At 42.7% G+C, this 19,913-nt stretch overlaps 1 long non-coding RNA gene across 1 annotated transcript in view; it reads left to right on the forward strand.

Annotated features, from left to right (window-relative positions):
• The first annotated feature begins 531 nt into the window (after positions 1-531).
• Positions 532-19,913, forward strand: part of LOC110016026 — a 35,891-nt gene continuing 16,509 nt past the window's right edge. The window contains exons 1-2 of the long non-coding RNA XR_002291284.2: positions 532-693; positions 1,025-1,105. This is a non-coding gene — a long non-coding RNA (uncharacterized LOC110016026). The remainder of the gene's footprint in view (positions 694-1,024; positions 1,106-19,913) is intronic.

Below are 19,913 nucleotides of genomic sequence, written 5' to 3' on the forward strand. Positions count from 1 at the left end.
TACCTTTGTTTTTAGAAGTAAACACATATCTATGTTCTACTGATCAATCTGACAGGAATTAGGTTTAAAATGTAACTTGATTTACTTATTTAAGTCTTTTCATCATTGAGATTCTGTAAGGAATTATTTTCTTCAGTCAACTGTTCCACATGTGTTCCTTTAATCACCACTAGATGGCGTCAGACACATGTAAAGGAATCAAGTATGAACAGTTTTGCTGTTTTTTTTTCGTGTATATCTTTGTCAGTGTTTATTTTATGTATTCTATTGGTTTCAACATTTATTTTAAGCTTTACTAATGATTTATTTTCAGATATGTAAAGTTTCTTCCCTGATTAGTTCAGTGCTCTTAAAATGATGTAGATAAATCAAAGCCATTAAGTAATTTGATGACTTGACATTCTTGTTTTGTTTCTACATAAATGAAGTAAAAAAATGCTTTCATGTATTTACTGACTTTGTTCTAAAATTCAAATCTTTACTCAGTTTATTTAACTTTGATTAGGACACGCCCCCGCCGAACCACCCATGTGCTCTTCCGCCACACAGGTGGCCTAATTAACCTCATTTGCCGCTGGTCACTGTTTTACGCTAAACTGTAGTTAATTCCCGTTTATTATATTCAAACTAATCGAGCTGTCACAGTTCATTAAATTTAGAAAAAACTCCGAGAATCTTGCTAAACCGCTGTTGGTAAGTAAACAGTTTGCTTAGATATAGTTTCGGAACTATTTGTTTTAGCAGAGCCACATTTTTAAGCAATTAGTTATCCTTACTTATTTGGCTAATCAGTTTATTTATTTTTTTAACAGTTCTAATTAAAAAAAATACATTTCTGGTAAAAAAAATTTTTTTGATTTGGTTGGTATGTATAACTTATTTAATGGTTGTTATCCTTTAGTTTTGACATAAAGTAGTCCCCCCGTGATTTATCAGCATTTTTTAATGTAAAAAAAATCAACTTTTAAACTCATCTTTTAATATTTCCGCCGCTGTTGATGATTAATGTTTGTTTGTTTTGAAGTTTTCAGGCATGACAGAGGACCCCTAAAACCAGGCATGACTCAGCAGAACCCAGAGGAGCACGAGGATGTCCTGCAGACACGTGAGCGTCTCACACTTTACTGATGCAAAGCTATTATCAGTTCTTCACCTTAACTTTTCGTTATATTCCACATCCCGACTTCACTGCACCAACCTCAGATTGATTAAGCCTCGTTACCATGGAGATGTATTCTGTTACTTGATTGGTAAACCTATCCTGTAATCGTCAATCTTTTTTTTTTTTAAACTCTGCACAAAATCAGATTAAAGATAAACAAAGCTATGAAGATTAAACCTTTGATCTGATTCTGGTCCAGAGTAGACGGAGGTGATTTATCTTCTAGTTTATCTTGAATAAAAACTATCAGAAATGTGAGTTTTCTGCAACCTTAAAGAGCCAATACCATGCAATATCAGCTTTCTGAACTTCTAAGTGTTTTATAATGTTCATTCCTCACAAAAAACAACCTCAAAGTGCTATTTTGATCCATTCATTTCTGAGTTGTCCTGTAATATCCTGCGCTCTGGGCGCCAGCCCCGCCCAATCCAAGAAAACGAGCGGGTTCTCCGATTGTGATGTCACAAAGTGAGGACCTGCCCCTTCCAGGAAGAGTCTGCGCTGCCAGCTCCGCCCCCAGGCTAACGCACTTAGCTAGCGGTGATCGGCTGAACGCTTTTGTAAGAGTCCATGCTATGCACATCCATCTTTGTAAAAGGTCGGATGTCGTTTGTTTTTGTGGGCGAGACGCAGACGCTGCCGAGGCCGACTCTAGGATGACATCATGAAATGGGCGGCGCCCTCAAGGAGAGAAAGGAGATCCAGTCGTCTTACCTCTGGGTTGGAAAAGGAACTCTGTAAATAACTTCTATTTTATAAAAAATAGTTATCCACATGTGTGGATACAGTTTACTCTGCAAGGCTTAAGAATAGCAGGATATAGACCCTTTAAATAAAGAAAGATAAAAACCACAGTAGAGTGAGTCCTTACTCACGAGCTCCCGTGTGCAGCGGCGATCGCCACTTTTGTGTGGTCACCACGCTAACGGCGTTCAAAGTGATGCTCGAGAAATTGGGAGGCAATAGATTGAAATCCCTAAAAGGGAGTTTAAAGATTTTTTTAAATTCTAGATGACCTCTTCCTAAAGCTAAACTTCAGTCTGTAAAACATTTTGAAGATCGCTCAAAGAAAAGATTTTTCCCATTTTGTGCGAAAAAAGCGTTTGACACATAATGGTCTGGGGCCTCATTTATAAACGTTGCGTACGCACAAAAGAAGGCGTACGCCACTCTCTACGCAATAGTTGAGATTTATAAAAAGCAAACTTGACGGGAAAATGTGCGGTCCTTCACGCAAGCTCTGACCCAGGCGTACGCACAAAAACGGGTGAAATGAGAAACGGCGACGCCGTCGGCACATGGAAGAAACACGTGAAAGTGACAGTGTGTGCCAAATCGTGCTGGCATGTGCTGTGCTACACAATGTGGCACAGCTTAAAAACGTGCCTCTACCCCCTGGCGCTGATTGCTGTGTTGGCCCCGACCCTGAACCCCATCCCCACGCATTTGAGCCATTTGCTGCTGCTGTGCGCCAGCGCTTGGAAGTGATGCATCGCTTGTAAAGAAAAAGAGGTGTGGAAAATATTATTTATTTAAGAATTCCCTCATCGTGCAGTTTATTTCAGTCAGGGCGATCTTGATTTCGCCCAACTCCTTGGCCACCTCTCTGATTGAACTACTGACTTCCCTCTGCATTTCAAGGACTGCATCGGTGAGGACACGCCCACTGCTGGAGGGTTGAGAGCCGCGTGCCGTGGAGACGCTGGGTCCAGACGGCTGCTCAGCTGCAGCATCGTAACCACTGGCCCCGCTGGAACACCCAGCAACTAAAATAAAATTGTTCTATATTAATAATCTGTAATTGTGTAGCCTGCATACATGTGACTTGACTGCATTCATTTTAATTATTTCTCTTACCTATGTCAGCCTGACCCTGGCGCGTCGGCGTCCTCCTCCGTCTCAGTCAGGTGACTGAGGCGGAGGAGGACGCCGATAAGGGGGACTTAATAGGGATTCCCCAATAATAGCGGCCAGTTTCTCATCAAGAGGGGTCAGCTCCGCCCCCCCCCCACCCCCCACGTGGCGGACACACTCTGCTGATGCAGCGCTAGACGTTTTTTTGCCTCGACTTTGATGTCCGATCATTTCTTTCATTTCTTTTTTATTTGGGCCACGGTCCGAGGTTGTGAGGCTACAGTATTTACGGCGTCTGCCACCGTTTGCCACTCACGTGCCTTTTTGGCATTAGTAATGCCCACACTGTGCCCTCCAAACAACACTTTTCTCCTCTTTTCCACCTCGCCAACGATAACTTCTACTTCACATTGAGTGAAGTTACGTTTTTTTGATTTCCTCTCTGTGTTTGCCATGATTTAGCAAGCCATGAATATTAATTTGTGGGCGTTTCACGGACTATTTATGGGCAACTATGGGCGTGTCATGTAGCCGCAAAATCTGCGCTGCATTTAGAATCGGTTGTGATTTATAAAGGGAAAGATGCGTAGGATGTGCGTGCGCACGGTTTTATAAATCCGAATATTTCTGTGCGTACGCACGTCCTATGTTTCATCCGTACGCCACTTCTGACGCAAATCCTACGCAAAGTTTTATAAATGAGGCCCCTGGTGTCCATCCCATAATAATTTCTTGAAACTTGTTTTGATAAGAGATTTGTGGACCTTTATTTCTATATATTTCTCTCTCTTTGATGTCATCATTTTTTTGGGGGGAGGGGGGTCGAAACAACAAAAACAACTGTAATTGCGAAAAACCATTATAGTGCAGAACTGCTGAGTCAGCGTTTGGACAAGAAGGAATCCTGGAGGGATGTCGACGCCGTCCGTCCATCTGCTCCCTGAGGCGCCGCCCGTCTGCATCTGTCGTCTCCCAGCATCCTCTCTGGCAGGCTGGAGGCCTTCCTGAGCGCGTGCAGCGCTGGAACGGTGGAGATCGGACGCTGAAGGCTGCATTTGTTTCCTCTGTGATGGGATGCAGATTCCTCTCGTTTCAGCGCCATGCTCCGACAGTTGCGCGTCGCAGCGAATGCGCAGCTGAGCCGAAAACATCCTGATTGAACCCAGACCGTCCATGCGGGCCGGCGTTCTCCCACCCGGGGGATCATTTGCATTATTTTAGGCATTAATATTCCACGCAGTGCAGTAACTGCAAGCAGGAGACGTGTTTGTGGGTCATGGATAATTCATGATCTGCACCGTCTCTGCACATGGGTTCCTTTTGAAGGGGGTTTGGGGGCTTTTCTTGCTCCTGCCCCTCACTCTGTGAAGATGAGATCCACCACACGGCTGAGGCTACATTCACACGCACAATGACATGCGTTGCTCTGACGGCTTCAAGCTGGAGCAGAGGGATGATGGGTGACACGCAGGCAGGGGTGGGGGGGCACATTCGGTGCTCCTTTTGTCCAAATATGCCTCATGAGGACTCAAAAAAAAGCCAGATTCAAGTTATGACGTGTAGAAAAACGTCCACTTTTAGTTCCTCTCTGCCAAAAGCAAACAAAAAACCTTCAATGGTCACGAAAATAACCAGGAATCCACAAATAATAATCAGAAAACCCTTTAGAATCACTTTATAGAACAAACTGATAAATGAGCACAAATATTTGTCGCCTTTTCTGCAGATTTGCGATAGTAAATATGCTTAATGGCAACACGTCAATTTCAGAAAAACTCGCATTTATTGAAAAAGTTTTTTTGCGCTTAGAGGAGGTGGTTTTTGAGGCGTTTTGAAATTGACATAATACGCAAAACTGCAATGGAAACCATTTTTTCTAACCAAACAAGTCACGTGACCAGCAGCTCTGCATCCAGTTTCTTAATCCCTCCGTCGTCCCGGCTACTGTTGGGCGAGGGAGGGTGCAGCCTTTGCCCAACGCCCCACGGGGCTGGAGCGATCAAGTCATTTGATTTTTAATAATATGCCGATACAGAGTTCCGATATTTTAAACCACACACACACACAAAAAAAGAAGAAATTTAATAAACACGTCCAAATTTTTCCTTATTTTTTATCATTTGACACTTGTGTGAACTAAGTAGCTTCAACAATCAAGTAAAAATAGTGAAACTATCACTTAGGAAAAAAAGTCAAAGTAGGTAATAATTAATCATTTGAGAAAGTCCATTAAAAATTACTTTTTTCGAAAAATTGTTGTAAAGATTCATGTTAAGAACAAATTAATAGTTTATTAGTTTCCGCTGTTTTGGAGATTTGTTTTTCTTTTTCACTTTTTCCCCAATCTTGCACTTTGCAGATGGTCCCTTAGCACCCATCTCTCTGTCTAATTCTGATTAAAAAGCAAAACATATTTATATATACTTTTTATGTTGTTTGGGGTAAAACAAACCAATAGAGAAACTTGCTGTCAGTTTTAAAAGTTTCTTTTAATAGTTTTTGAGCCCTGATGTCTGAATCTGTGACTGTCTCTCTAACTCAAACCTGTGTCGTATTCTGCTGCACTTCATAGCACTAAGATGTGGTGATGCGTTTGTGGTCTGCAGACTTCTAGTAGAGTATTTATCTGGAATAGTGCGCTTGGAATATACAGCGATTTGATTTTAATAGTCAGAAAAAAAGAAAAATCCGATTCCTGATTGGGAAGCAACTTCCGATTCCGATAGAGTCCAAACTATGTGATCGGATCGGGATATCCGTCGTTTTTATTTTTAAAGGCCCGTTCACACCGGGAAGAATTTCGCCGACGATTTTCGCCGACGTTTAACGCCTCGTGACTAAACAAAGGGCACCAATGAGAGTGTGCACATTAGTGTGCAAAACGCCTCGGGTTCGTTTTTTTTTTTTTTTGACGCCTCGCGTCAATCTATTCGACCAATGAGAATGGCGCTTTTGCTCACGTGTCTGGGGCTTCTGAAGTTACAGTAAAACACAACTTGGGGGCGCTCAAACACAAAACTGCCTTGCTGAGCACACATACCAGCGAAGAAGATAGACGCCAAGTAGCGTCTACACTGCCGCGAGGAAATAATGACGGACATTCTAAAATATCCCCGAACCAAGCACCAGTTGGAGCTACTGGTGCTTGAAATATTCATGTTTTCTTTGTATGACTCTGACAAGCGCATAAATACTTGCTCTCTTCTTCTGAGTGAAAAGCGACTTTAAGAAGCGTAAAGTTGCGCAGCGCCACCTTGTGTACAGGAGTATTTCTGTTTTACATTAAGCGCCATCTAATTTCAGGGAATGAAATTGCATGTTCACTCGGCTCATCGTCAGCGAAAATCGCCTGGGTGTGAACACAAAAAACGTGGCGAAAAACGCTGGCGAATAACGCCTGGCGAATATTCGTCCCGGTGTGTACGGGCCTTTACTTTGATGTTTTGAAAATCTTTGCATTAGCTTGATACACAGTGGTTTCTTCATCCTCTGCACACCAGGGGGCGCTGCAGATGAGTGAATGTGGGTCGGACTGATCCTGCTGCTAATTAAAACACACCATCAGACTTGGGGGGGGGGGGGGTCTTTGTGGACAAAGAGGGCGGTCACATGACCGTCTATTTTCCTGATTTCATTTTTTACGGGGGGAGCCCGGCGCTGTGGGACGGCTTCAACCCTAATGGTTTCTGGCATCGATGGGGCCCTTAGTCCTGTTCAATGGAGCTGCAATGTCCCCCACCCCCCCACCCCACCCCATCCAGATCTCCCGCTGAAGCCACTTAAGGAAAAACGGGAGAATAAGATTCATTTTTGCATAAGCTCTGCTGTCTGAAGGATCCGGGCTGGAACAATGCCCCTGTGCTGTTCATGGAGCTGCGTCTCTACAGCAAACATGCTCTTCTGGGGGGTTACTGTTACCGCAGGGAGGGGGGGGGGAGTCCTCCAGGGAGGGAGGCGCTTTACTTTGAAATTTGCCCCATGTCGCCCATAAATCCGGCCCTGGATGCTCCCTGTCCTCCGGATGCTCCCTGTCCTCCACCTCCCCGCCGCCGTGTTTGCTGATTAGGCTTTTTATGGCCCATTCCTGACACCGAAACGCCATGTCTGACTCAGGAGAGGCGGGGCTCCAGAGGGGCGGGGCGGGGGAGCCCGTGTGCGTCTGAAATCAAAAAGTGCCCGTCTGACATGTTTGAAGACTCGGCTGCGGTTCTGTGTCTTGTTGTGAGCTGGACGTCGGCTGCTCCGACACGATGAATGACGACCAATTAATGTGGTCCTGCGTCTGCATGTTCACTCACCCGCATGAAGGGGTTTCCTTTAGTCCTAATGGAGCTCGGCTGCTCTGTTACTCTGCATTTAGATCCGATCATATCACACAGGAGACAAAGAAGGAATCATCTTTTAAAAGATGCTCGGGAGTCGGTGGTTTTGGCCTCTATTATTGTTGTTTTTCAGTCTTTGTTGACTTATTTCCCAATAGATATGTCTTTTTTTTTGGACAAAATGAATGAAATAAAAAGACACAAATGTGTGGAAACGTTCACAAGCATCTTTTTCCAAACCTTTTTTGCACTAAAAGTTTTATTAACACAATTTTTCCCACGATAAAACGCACCGGATTATATGGCACATGAAGCAAAACAAATCCGTCTGAGAATGTGGTATGACTACACTTCCCAGAATGCCTAGAGGAGCCAAGAGGCAGGTGATTGGTCGGAGAGGTTGATGGGAAGTTTCACTAGTGAACTGTGTTCTTCATGACTATTTCCGAATTCCCTCCCTGTTCCCCAACCCCTAAAAGACTCAATAGTGCGGGACTATGCAGTGCCCAGGAATTTAAAAGCATTTCGGACACCATGAGCACTATTTTAATTTTTATTTAATTATTTTTAACGGCAAATATGACGTCACCCATTTCTGATGTAAAAACTTAATAAATATGAACATTTTACAAAGACTATGAATCCACTGTGTTCTGATGATAAAAACTTGGAGGATTTAGAAACATTTGATATAAATACATTTGTTCAAATGAAAAATCTTTGAAACACAATGCATTGTGGTCTATATTGACCAATCTAGTGAGCATCGATACACTCTGGTTTTTCTGCAGAGACTTCTGGGAAATTTCCAGAGCACTTGTTTGTCGTGTCCGAATTCCTTCACTACTCACGACATTAGCGTTAGCTATTTTGTAATGCTGTCTGAATCTAAAATTCCAAAATCGAGTGCCCTAGAAATTTCCCAGAAGTCTGTGCAACAAACCAGTGTGCATCAATGCTCACTAGATTGGTCAATATAGACCACAATGCATTGTGTTTGAAAGATCAAAGATTTTTTTTTCTTTTTTTAAGTTTTCATGTTTAGAACACAGTGGATTTAAGTCATTTGGGAGTATTGTCGGCATTTAGACACAACCTGTGTCTTTCATCTGCGGTAAGCAGAGTTCAAGACAGAAAAACTTTATCGACAATAACGCTCTACATTGTTCAGTTCTAACACATTACACTTTTAAACAATATTCTAATTTTTTTTAGTTCATTATGCTGAAGTACAGTACCTAACACTCTGCTGGACTCATGACTACACTACCCAGAATGCTTCATAATCCATCAATTCATCGTTTACCAGAGTAACACTGTCTTAGAATGCCATCCATAGAAAATGCTTCAATCGAGTCAATTCTTTTTCCGTCCGTTTTTCGCGATACGGACGCCGCCATGTTGGAGCCAGAAGCCGTCAGTAAGCGGTGATTGGTCAGTCAATCTGAGCCTGTTTCTATGGCGACTACTCTCACTAATCAGGAGTGAGCTCGTTGGAGGGCCACACCCCTACCACTTGAAAGCGGCCTAAACAAAATCTGTTAAACGTTTTGAACATTGAACTGCGGAGCCCATGACCTGAGATGGGTAAAACAAAAGCACATTGAATCGTTCCTATGAATCAGGATTTTGTTAACACTGAAAAGTATTTTGTTTCCACAAATTAATAATTCGTTCCCTCGATATAGTAATATTCAATTTTCTGTCTGTGTGTATCTTATTACAATGCATGGGACGAGCGGTTAGAGATCGGTTTTAGTTATTTCAAAAAGCTCTACAAAAAAATATCGGTAATCACGTCTCCATGTCTGGGCTCATGAGATCAGTCGGAGTCTGTCCCGGTACGTTGAGGTTCACTCAGTCTTCCCGCAAAAGTCGCTCTCTGCCGAGAGTGGAAAAATAGAAACGAGAATCAAACTAGGAGATCTTTTTGTTATTGTCCTGATGAAGATGAGAAAAATATGAGTTTGAAGGCCAGAGCTGGCTGCTTCCCCATCCCGCAATACGTCTGCCGGCCAACCAGCTGCCCGGCTTAGCGAGCTCCGCCTCCGAAGCACTCTGCTCCGGCGGCGGATAGTGGCCCCTGTGAAATACAATCAATGTTTACAAACCTGGACTCACAAAGGTTTAAAAAGCCGTTGATGATTCTAATCAGTCTGTTTTTAAAGCATTTTGATAATAAAAAATTTTTTTTTACTTGTGAGTATCTGCCTCTTTAAAACATTCATTTTTTTAAAGGTTTTAGGCTTAATTTGGTCATTTTAGTGACTTCAATCAAACCAGCTTTCCTCCCCCTCAGCTTGTCAACACCTGGAGAATTGGCTTTGCTGTGATGATGTTTGCTGTTTAACACGACGCCATCGATTCGTTCATGTCAGCTGCGGCGCTGAGTCCGTCCTGTCACCTGTTTCAACATGGCGGCTCTTCGCGACAGGACGATGGAGGCATTATGGAGCCAATTCAGAGGCTGTCAGACCGCAGCAGAGCGACTAACAATTAATTTCCTCCTGCCACATGTGCTCAAGCCGCTGAACTGAGATGGCATTTTCTGCCGTATTCAGCAGAAAAATGTAACAATTTCCTTTCATGATCCATGATGAGGAAAATGGATGTTTCATCTGAGAAACCGGAGGAATTCAGAGTAAAGACCCTTTAAAACGTTTGGAAGTGTTTTATTTCCTGGTGAGTAAATGACAGAAGAAAAGAAAAAAGGTGGATGACACTCCTCGTGGTGAACAGCCGCTGGCGCCGTTGGGCTCGGCGTCAATTTATGTTGGATGATCCAGAATCCTGTTCATGCAGCCTGCCTCGTTCACGACCCGCCTGCGAGCGGCGCTGTAGTCTGCTGTCATCTGTGCGTCTGAAGGCCGCCCCCCCTCACAGACCGCTGCAGCATCTGCCAAATTCAAACAGCGGTCCAGACAGAATGAGGCCCTCTGTGCATTCATCTGTACTGCATTACTTTTAATAACCTTTATCCGAGGAACTCGTCTTTCCTTCTAATAAAGGCAAAACTTTGATGTAAAAATGGTAAATTTGGTTGATTGGTTTTGTGAAGAAAAACAAAAAACTAGAACTATGCAGGGATTGTACTGTTCTAGTTATTATTTCCAATTTTTATAGATCATACAAACATGTTTTTATTTATTTATTTTCAAACATCTTAAGATCTTCTAATCACCAAAACAGGACAGGAGACAGAATTGTATTTTATGGAGGAGCTTTAAGCTTTGATTCCAGTTGTCACAATCTTTCTGTAAATATTGAAAAAACAAAGATGACATTACAGATATTCTGTGTGGCGTTCAGTCAGGATCTGATTAAAGTAAATGAAAATCCAGATTGTTCAGTTTTTTTAAAATGGAAAATTTGACAACAGTAGTTTACTTGAAAGTACACATTTCTAATTGAAAACCTAAAAGAAACTCCATCCCTAAAAGGTTTACCAAATGGAAAATGTTTTAGTTACAGCTGCTGTTTTCTTCAATTTTTGTTATGGTGACATCATACCTTTTACATATTGGAGGAGAGATGACACAGGCGCTTTTCTGGAGCAGAAATTATGTCACTATAGCCTCTATCACTTGATGTCAATCATCTCACGGTAGCCAATGAGCTCAAAGTCCTCCATGTAAAATTAAGCTCAACACAAAAAACGGTTTTAGGTTTATAGTTTTGTTTTTCAATTTTTTTATATTCACTTTTAAATGTAAACGTTTTTTTTGTTTTGTTATTAATTCTGTAATATTTCTTTCAAGTTTACAATTTTTTTTCTTTAGAGTTCAAAACTGTTTCCAGGTTTATTTTTTTATTTTCAAATTTACAATCTGGTTCTTCATTCACTGGAAGCTGATCTGGACTTTTTCCCCACAGCTCTGATTCATTTATTACTTTGAGAAAGAACCAGGCGGGACGCCGCTGATGCTGGAAAGTGTCGGTTTTTCCCATGGGCAATGTGGGCGGTCGCCCAGGGCGCAATCTTGTAAGGGGCGCAGAAGCGGCCAAAAAACTAAAACAGGTTTTTGCGCTAGAACGCTCCTACTATAGTGTCAACTTGCTGCTATAATGACGGCAAATCACCATCCAGTGTTTTGCCCAGGGCGCCAAACTAGCCAGGACCGTCTCTGATGTTGCATTTACACAAAACGTTGTAAATTTCCTGATATTTCCTCTATTTGGCCGAGCCTTCATCACCTTTCCAAAGGTGTGAACTTCGTGGTGGAGGAGCTAACGCCAGTCTTTAACAGCCTGTATGCCATTTTTTTACTTTAGAGAATGGGTTAGACACAGCTGTCAGGTGAGAAGATGGAGTGGATACTTCTAAAAAGGCAGATGAAGACTTTTTAGGGTGGGTTTCAATGACGCCAGCCTCCTGTGGTCTTTTGAGGAACTGCAACGTTTGTTACTTTGCTATAGTTTGTATTCAATTTGGTAAGTTTGGTTTGAAGTTTTTTTTAAATTTGGTTTTAACCCAGCCCTTGCCGATGGGGTTACAACTAAATCAAATATAGATGAGGCTGATAAAAGTCCCACTCCGATCATCTTCTGATCTGTTTCCAAAGCGTTCCCAGTGGTCTTTCAATTATGATGATGCCCTTTTTAGTCCAAATCTAGAGACCTTCAGTTTTCTAGGACATAATTTCTTCAGAGCAGCTGGAGTTCATCAGAAATTCTCCTCTGAGTTGTGGCCAGGACTGTTTTAGGCGGAGCAACCCCGCCCCCTCTTTGCTGAGAGCTCTCTGTTTACTGTTTCTCCCACTAGCTTACAGCCCCTCACACTTAATTTTTTTATACATATGTGGCCTCCATAATCAGAATAGAGCTACTACATGTTTAAAACACTGTTTTTATTGGAGTGGAACCAGAAAACCAACACAGGTGCCCTCCAGCAACTTCCTCACTTTTGCTCAGAGGCACTCCAAAAAAATCCTCTTTCAAAGACGCAGCCACGTTTTTGCACAGATCCCTCCCCTCGCTGCTCTGTCGGGAACCACCGTGAGATGTGACCTAATGTGGCGTGGAGATCAGCAGACCATGTAGGAGTCATCAGATCGCCCCCCTCCCCCGCAAACGCATCCGAACAAAGGAGAGCTGAATGTAGGAGAGGTGATCAGAGGCAGGACCTGCAGCAGCTTCCTCTGAATGCTGCATCATGGGAAACTTTGTTTTGACTTAATGTGGGGCGACTGATGCTGTGATGAGCCGGTGGCATCACGCCTGTGAACATCAAAGGGGGGGGGGGCTTTTTGTCCTGAATGAATATTTCAGAGAGGAGGAGGAGGATGTAGTGTTTTTGGTAAACGAGTCTTAAAAAGTATCACCTGTGAATATTTCAGCTCAAGCTTTTTTCACAGAATGACGTTTTCTCAGTGTTTATCGACATGATTTGGAGTCGTTTGGAAGACGCCATCCCTGGTTTTCTGTTTTTTCTTCAGGATGGTGTTTGAGCAGCCCAGGAGGTCTTTGCACACCTCTGCAGACTCGCTCAGGGTGAGAAGGTGGTCCTTGAGTATTCTGCTCACGACTAGATGAGGGAGGTGGGGCGGCAGTGTTTGCCTGCTCCCCAGCCTGACCGCCCCGGGTGTCAGGAAGGGGCAAATGCATCCCAGCCATGAAAACTGGCTTCAGTTAATATTTAATTCCAATCATGCTCGCATGACATCCCTCTCGCCTGCTTTCTCCTCGCCAGGTGATGGTGTTTTAGGGTTTGGAGACGGCCTGGAAGCGGTGCTAGCTGTTGGGCTGGTTTGGCCTCTGGGATTAGCTGGAACCGGGGTGATAATTGAACGGGGACGAGAGAACTCGATTGACTTGTTTTGTTCCTCCCTCTCCATATGGAGCGCCTCTCAGGCTGCCGTTGAATCTACTGGTTTGGGACCGCTGCACTAATTGAATGTTTGTCGGTTTAGGTTAGAAGAATATTTTAAAAGTGTCGGACATAAGTATTTGATGACTGGACAAGGAAAGTAATAATTGCGGTTTGTGTCCGGCTGTCTTACATATATTGGAATAGAGGTGTGAAAGAAGAAATCTGAGATCTGCACCGTTTTGACATTTCAAGTTAGACAAACCTCTTCCAACTGTTGCTGCATAGCTCCACAGAATTAGGTCTCTGCGGGGAGGATTTTCTGCTTATGTACGAAACAACGTTTACAAACGGCGAGTTTAGTTTTAGAAAAGAGGTTTGATTTCCTCAGCTGCGATCGGGTAAAAAAAAAAAAGATTAATCGGGAAAAGGTGCAGAGTTTGCACCACTTTTGCTTCTTGAAAGTTCTTCATTTTTGTCATCGTCTTTTAAAAAAAAAATCCTGCTTGGAAAGCGCTGGTTCAAGGATTTCTGTCAGTTCCAAAGAGCGACGGTCACCCTAACCTTAACCCTGGAGAGGTTTGAAGCCCCTCCACGACTGACCGCACTGCATCATTTCTATGAAGGTAATAATGTTGCAAAATGGAGGAACTTGTAGATTTGATGTGAGAAAACCTGTAAAATCAAATGTGAGAACGTGCTGTGTAAAAAATCTTCTGCTGTAAAGAACTAATGTACACATGTAAAATAACAATTTCTACAAATGTGTATATAAATGTTTCAACTAATAAAATCACAACTGACAAATTGCCATCACACGCTCTCACATTTGAGTTCTCACATCAAATCTACAAGTTCCTCCATTTTGGAACATTGTTACCTTCATACATTTCCATCTGGCGTAGAAACGAAACCACCGCCATGACCAGCAATGATTACTGTAACTAATACTGCAGAGGTCCCCTCTGCCTGCAATATGAACCCTTCTGTCTAGACGGCCATTACCCGCCTGCTCCTAAAACAGCGGAATCAATACCATTGTAGAGTCATAATGGTCCAATTACTGTTGGTAGGTTTGTCAATGCCACGTCTCTGAGGACGCCTGCAAAGGCCACACATGCAGCAGTAATGCCACACACTCCTAATGCGTTGTGTGGCTTTTTCCATTGGATTTTCCAAACTGTGACATTTGGGAGAAAAAAGGCTTCTGCGTGTCGTTCCTGTGATCTGCCACGAGGGGGAAAAAATGAAAGGATAAACTTTCATTTTCCACACACTGATATGTTTATAGAAAGGATAAATGTGGAGGCCGCAGCTCAATCCTCTCTAGATTTATTTAGCCGTCTCCCCCTTCAAGAGAACAGACTGTCTGTATGTTGTGTAGTAATTCGATTACAGCGGCAGGACTGCTCCGTCTGAGCGTTTTTGTCCGGCTCTGATACATGTGAGGGAGCTGGAAGACTGCCTTCATTTCTGCGGGGCTTAAATAAGGTTTGGGTGACGGGAAATGATCCTTGTGTGTTGGGGGGGGGGGGGGGGGGGGGGGGGCTTCTTGTTGGGACCACTAGTCAAAGGCATGGACACCATCACGGCTTTGATTACAGCGGAGGAGACCGCCCCCTTCAGGGTCGTCCTCTTGGCCACACTCATCAATTACCTGCAGCTGTCTCCCCGCTGCGGAGAGGGTAAACGTTCAGTTACAAACACACACAATCACGCACGTCTGATGTCATTTGCATGACGTGCACAAGCGTCTCCTTCATGGCAATTCAAAGGATCTGATGTCACGTCGTTCTTGGTCTTCAGACAAAGAACTCCTTAATGGACTGAAGGTTCTGGTGTTTCTGGTCACCCACTGACCCCAGTTATAAGTTGTTTGGTCCCACAATCATTTCCTTTTGCACAACTATTACATTGAAATGTTTCAGAATCACCTTTTTTCGTTGACACTGGATTCATGTCATCCTGTAACTCTCCACGTGTGAGACAACTGAAGCCGTAACAACTTATCAGGACTGAGACTGAAAGAGCGCTAAAGTTCATGAAAATCCTGTCTGTCCATTTTCACTTGAATCTCTAAAATGCCTCACAGATCAGTGGAAAACGAGCAGCTGCTTTGCTTGAATGGTCTTGATTTTTTTTTATTTGAGATGCATCCTCCTTTGTTATCAGCTCATCTGACTTTATTTCTTCTTTTCAGCTTTGAAGACGACTTTCTTTGAGCTTTTCTGTTTTCTCTCCCTGGAGCTTCATTCTGGCCTCTGCATCCTGTTAGCGCTCTGAGAGCTTTAGGTGGACCTCTGTGAGGCTGGGGCGGCTCTCTGGAGGACAGGGGGGGTCGTCCAGATCTCATTTAGAGTAAAATCACTGAGGCAGCTTTTAAAAAAGACCATTTCTGTGTGTTCAGAATCGGCAGATACACCTGGAAACAACAGGGCCGTGCAGCATCAACAAACCTAAGGATTTATTTGTAAAAAATAATAAAATGATGTTTGTATTTGTTTATCTCTACACTTACATTTATTGTTAGAATTCTGTGGTTCTGGGTATTTGTGGTTGCTCTTTGCCCTCCTGATGTCCTCGTGTGGGTTTGACCAACAGCAGGTTCTTCCGTTTGGGTTGAAGGTTCTGAAAGTCCCGCTCCGATCATCTAATGATGTATTTTCCAAGCATTTTCAGTCATTTAGGATGATGTCATCATTAGCTGAAAATAGGACATAGTGTCTGCAGAGCGGCAGGAATTCATTAGAAATTCACCTCTGAGGTTTGGGTGGAACCGTCGACACAGAGCAAACCTGCCGCCCCTTCCCGTTGGTGAGAGCTCTCTGTTTACACACTGTAACATAACTATCCAGCCGTTTTGATCCAGATTCCAGCGCAGACGAGGAAAACAAAGTTACGTTACGTCACAGAGCGTGTTTTTATTTCGATGTTTCAGCAGAAACGTTCGTTTCATCCAGTAAAGTAACATTTTTTTTAGCAAATAAACAGATTAATGACGGAATCAGGATCTTTGTTTCAGCTGCATCACATTGTTAGGAGATTCAGTATTGGAAAGTAAGAAAGGAGGAGAATGACTTTAAAGTGTGTAAAGGCAGACGCTGCTGCTCTGGAGTCTTTCATGTCCCTCTTCTTCACGCCGCGAGTCTCGGCTCTCGTCTTCCTCCTGTCACCTTCCTCTCTGTCCTCCGGTGTGACGGGCTGACCCCAAAGCCTCGTTTCATCCCCGCTGATCAAACCCAGGCCGCTCCCCTTCTCGGGGACAGAAACGTGAAGAGAGAACAGAGGGAACCGGTTTTTACGGCTGGAGGAACATGAGGGCGGAAAGAGGATGAGGAGCAGAGCAGTTTATGGCTCCTTCCAGACAGAAACGCAGTTGGACTGAAGATAAGTTCCTAAAGAAGCAGTTGAGTTCTGATGGAGGTTGCCACCATCAAAATATGCTGACTCATACTTTACTGCTTTTATAACCACAACATTTTATAGCATGTTGGTCTTTTTTCGATTTCTTTGGCGGGCATTTTTGAGGATTTTTGTTCAAATGTTGCAGCTTTAAAGGGCATCCTGCTTTTCTTAAGCCTTTCAGAGTAAATTCTTTCCATATACATGACAATATATTACCTTTGGAACACTAAAGAACAAATTTTTAAATGAAATATGAGTTATTTTCGCAGTTCCTTTTCCTACCTGGAAGTAAGACGACCTGATCTCTGAGGCTCCGCCTTTCTCTCCGTGTGGGCGCCGCCCATGTCATGACATCATCCTAGAGTCGGCCTCGGCAGCGTGTCAAATAACATCCGAACTTTAACAAAGACGGATGTGCATATTGTTAACATAAAGGAAGAGGAATTAATATTATAAAACACTTAAAAGCTCAAAAAGTTAATTTTGGACATAATTGGGCCTTTTAAAGCTTACATTTTTCTAAAGCTCTCAGGTGAAATCCCCTCTTTTACTCTGAAAAAGTTTAAGTCATCTATTTGGAGATTTGTTGCAAAACCTTTAGTAGTGAGATGGTGATACGTGAAAATACTGAGACTGACACCAAAGCTTCTTCTTTACTGTTAAGTATATTAAAGTGTTTTAAAATGTATTTTTATATACTCAATAGTATATTAAAAAGGAATACTCAGAAATACATGAGCAGATTTGACATACTATTAAAAAAAAGGACATTTTAATAACAGAATATTAAAATGTATTGAAATGTATTTTAAATACTTAATTTTAAGAATTAAACTCACTTGAAAAAATGTCATTTTCAAAACGAGTAAAAAATATGAACTACAAGACGGTTCTAAGTGAAATAATCTGCTAATGGAGCTGGCAGAGAGTTTTAACCCTTTAACACCGGAGATGTCGCCTATATGACAAACGCCCTTTAGCTTACTGTCATACCTTCAGCCGTCTCAGTGATCAACGTGAATCCGCGGATTTACCAGAAAATCGGGTTTTCAGTTCCGCTTTGCAACAGTTTGACGACACAAATCAGCTTCCCTCCAAAAATAAAAACCAAGCAAACTTCTCTGACGCTTTTGATTCTATTAAAGGAGGCGTGTTGGTTTCATGAAAGTGCAAGTTTCTGAATTAATTTGGGTTTGTCTTTAATTATTTTTAATTGGCAGACACTGAAACTCAACACGATCCCTATTAAACATCCAGTGTCTGAACTTAAACAATGGTTGATGAAATTAAAAAAACACGAAGACATAATGTTATTTCTGTCTCAGCTCTTTGTGAAACCGAAGCCTTTACTTCTGTGCAGCTGTGCATTCATTTAGAGCAAAAACAGGTCAGACTGAGTGCTGTGAATCACTGACGTTGCCTTTCGTCTACTTTGTTTTGTCATTACTACTAAATCTAGTTTCCGTCACCAAATCCAGTTTCTGATCTCTTCCACCTTGAGGTGAAGCTTCTGTTTTCACCGTGAGAAGTTCTCTGGGATTATGTACTTCCATTACTGTCCAGTGAGGGGGTGACGCACAGAAAGGTCCACTTCGTTGCTAGGAAACAGCAGACTTTACATTGAATTGGTGCATTATCACACGGGTCTTCTTTAACCAACCTTCCCGTTTCCTCAGCTTTCTCATTAAGCTAATGTTCTAAATTGAGCCGCCGGATCAGATATTAGCATCGCCGGCTCTTCCACGTCTCACAACAGCGAGAAAGAAATCAGCAGAATAATGTGATAAATGACATTTATGGGCTGCTGCCTTCCCTCTTTCTGCGTCATTAAAGCGGTTTGTCCTTGCGAGAAGACAGCCTTTCAAGAACACACCTAATTGCCAGCGGTTGTTTGGTTTGCCGTGACATTTATGAAAAGTTTATGGACAGCTCTCCCTCCAGCTTGTGACATTTTGCGATACCTTGAAAGCAGAGAATGTGACAGGTTCTGTGCGTTACGGGCCACAGGCCGCGGAACGAAAACGCCATCAGCTCCTGGTCTCATTGGTCCGGATGAAGGTGTAGAGGTCAGAGGTTTCATTCTGCCGGGAAAGGTCAGAACTGTGATGTGTCCTGATGGGGGCAGAGGCTTTGGATCAACTTTTTATTCCTCTTTGTTTGTAGAACTGTTAATAAAAAGTGCAACGAGAGACGCTGTGACTTATTTTTTAGCTCAAGGCCGTGTCTCACAACCACTACGTCCACTTTATTATTATTATTATTATTATTATTGCATTGACGATTTATTGATGAAAATTGGTCAATATGCGTGGAAAAAGCGAAAAAAGTTGTGGCTCTTTACGTGAACCTCTTCGCAGCTGTATCACAAATAAACCACGCAAAAAACACGTAAACCAACATAGAACATGAACCGTTTGTGATTATTACAATTACTTATTTTGAACGTGATATGTGCGGCGTATAAAAGATATAACATCGGTGGTACAAGCGTGACATGTCTGTTAGACATACAAATACAAATTTGTGTATTTACTCCCAAGCAATTGCGTAAGATTTATGTAATAATTGCGTATAAGCTACGTCAAATACACATTTACTGTGAAATTCTCCAAACAAGAGGAATTCAATTAAAGAACCGTCAGCTGAAACCCCTGGACGGACATCTGCGCACATCAACGAATGACGAACGCAAGAAACACTTATGGACTACATATATTTGTGCGTCTGTCTTATATCATGGGTATACAACACATGTTTAACAAAAGACAGAGATTTCATACGTGGAAAATGCACGTTGTGGCTGTGTGAACCGGCCTTCAGCCTCCCATCACAGCTCTCCACTTTTTAGATATTCCTTCCAGCTTTGAGCTTTTATTGTGAAATTTTGCTTATCATTAAATTGGTTAAAACCTCACTGGGACTGAAATACAACTTCTCCAGAATGCAACTTTTTTCCTCATCAGGTGATCAGACTAGATCAGACCTGCCCAATCCTGGTCCTCCAGATCCACCACCTGTTTTTGGACCATAAGACACACTAAAAACTGTATTTTTAGACTATAAGAGACATTTAAAACTGTATTTTTGGACCTGCCTGTTTTCCAAATCTGCCTGCACTTCTTGCTGCTGATTACCTGAAACTGGTGTTCAGTCAATCAGAATGAAGAGTCGCCTGAGTCAGCCAATCAGGAGAAAGCAGACCTGGAAATCAGGCAGGGAGGGTAAACCTTGAGGAACAGTTTTGGGCATCCTTAAACTGTCTACATTTTTCTGTGTGAGAGTCTCTGAAGACGGATGCTGCATCTAATGACTTCAATTGGCATAACAGTCACGGCGCATTAAGCCAGTGGGATTGTGGGTACAG

The sequence above is a fragment of the Oryzias latipes genome, chromosome 12 (genome assembly GCF_002234675.1).
Source record: "Oryzias latipes chromosome 12, ASM223467v1".
NCBI lineage: Eukaryota > Metazoa > Chordata > Actinopteri > Beloniformes > Adrianichthyidae > Oryzias > Oryzias latipes.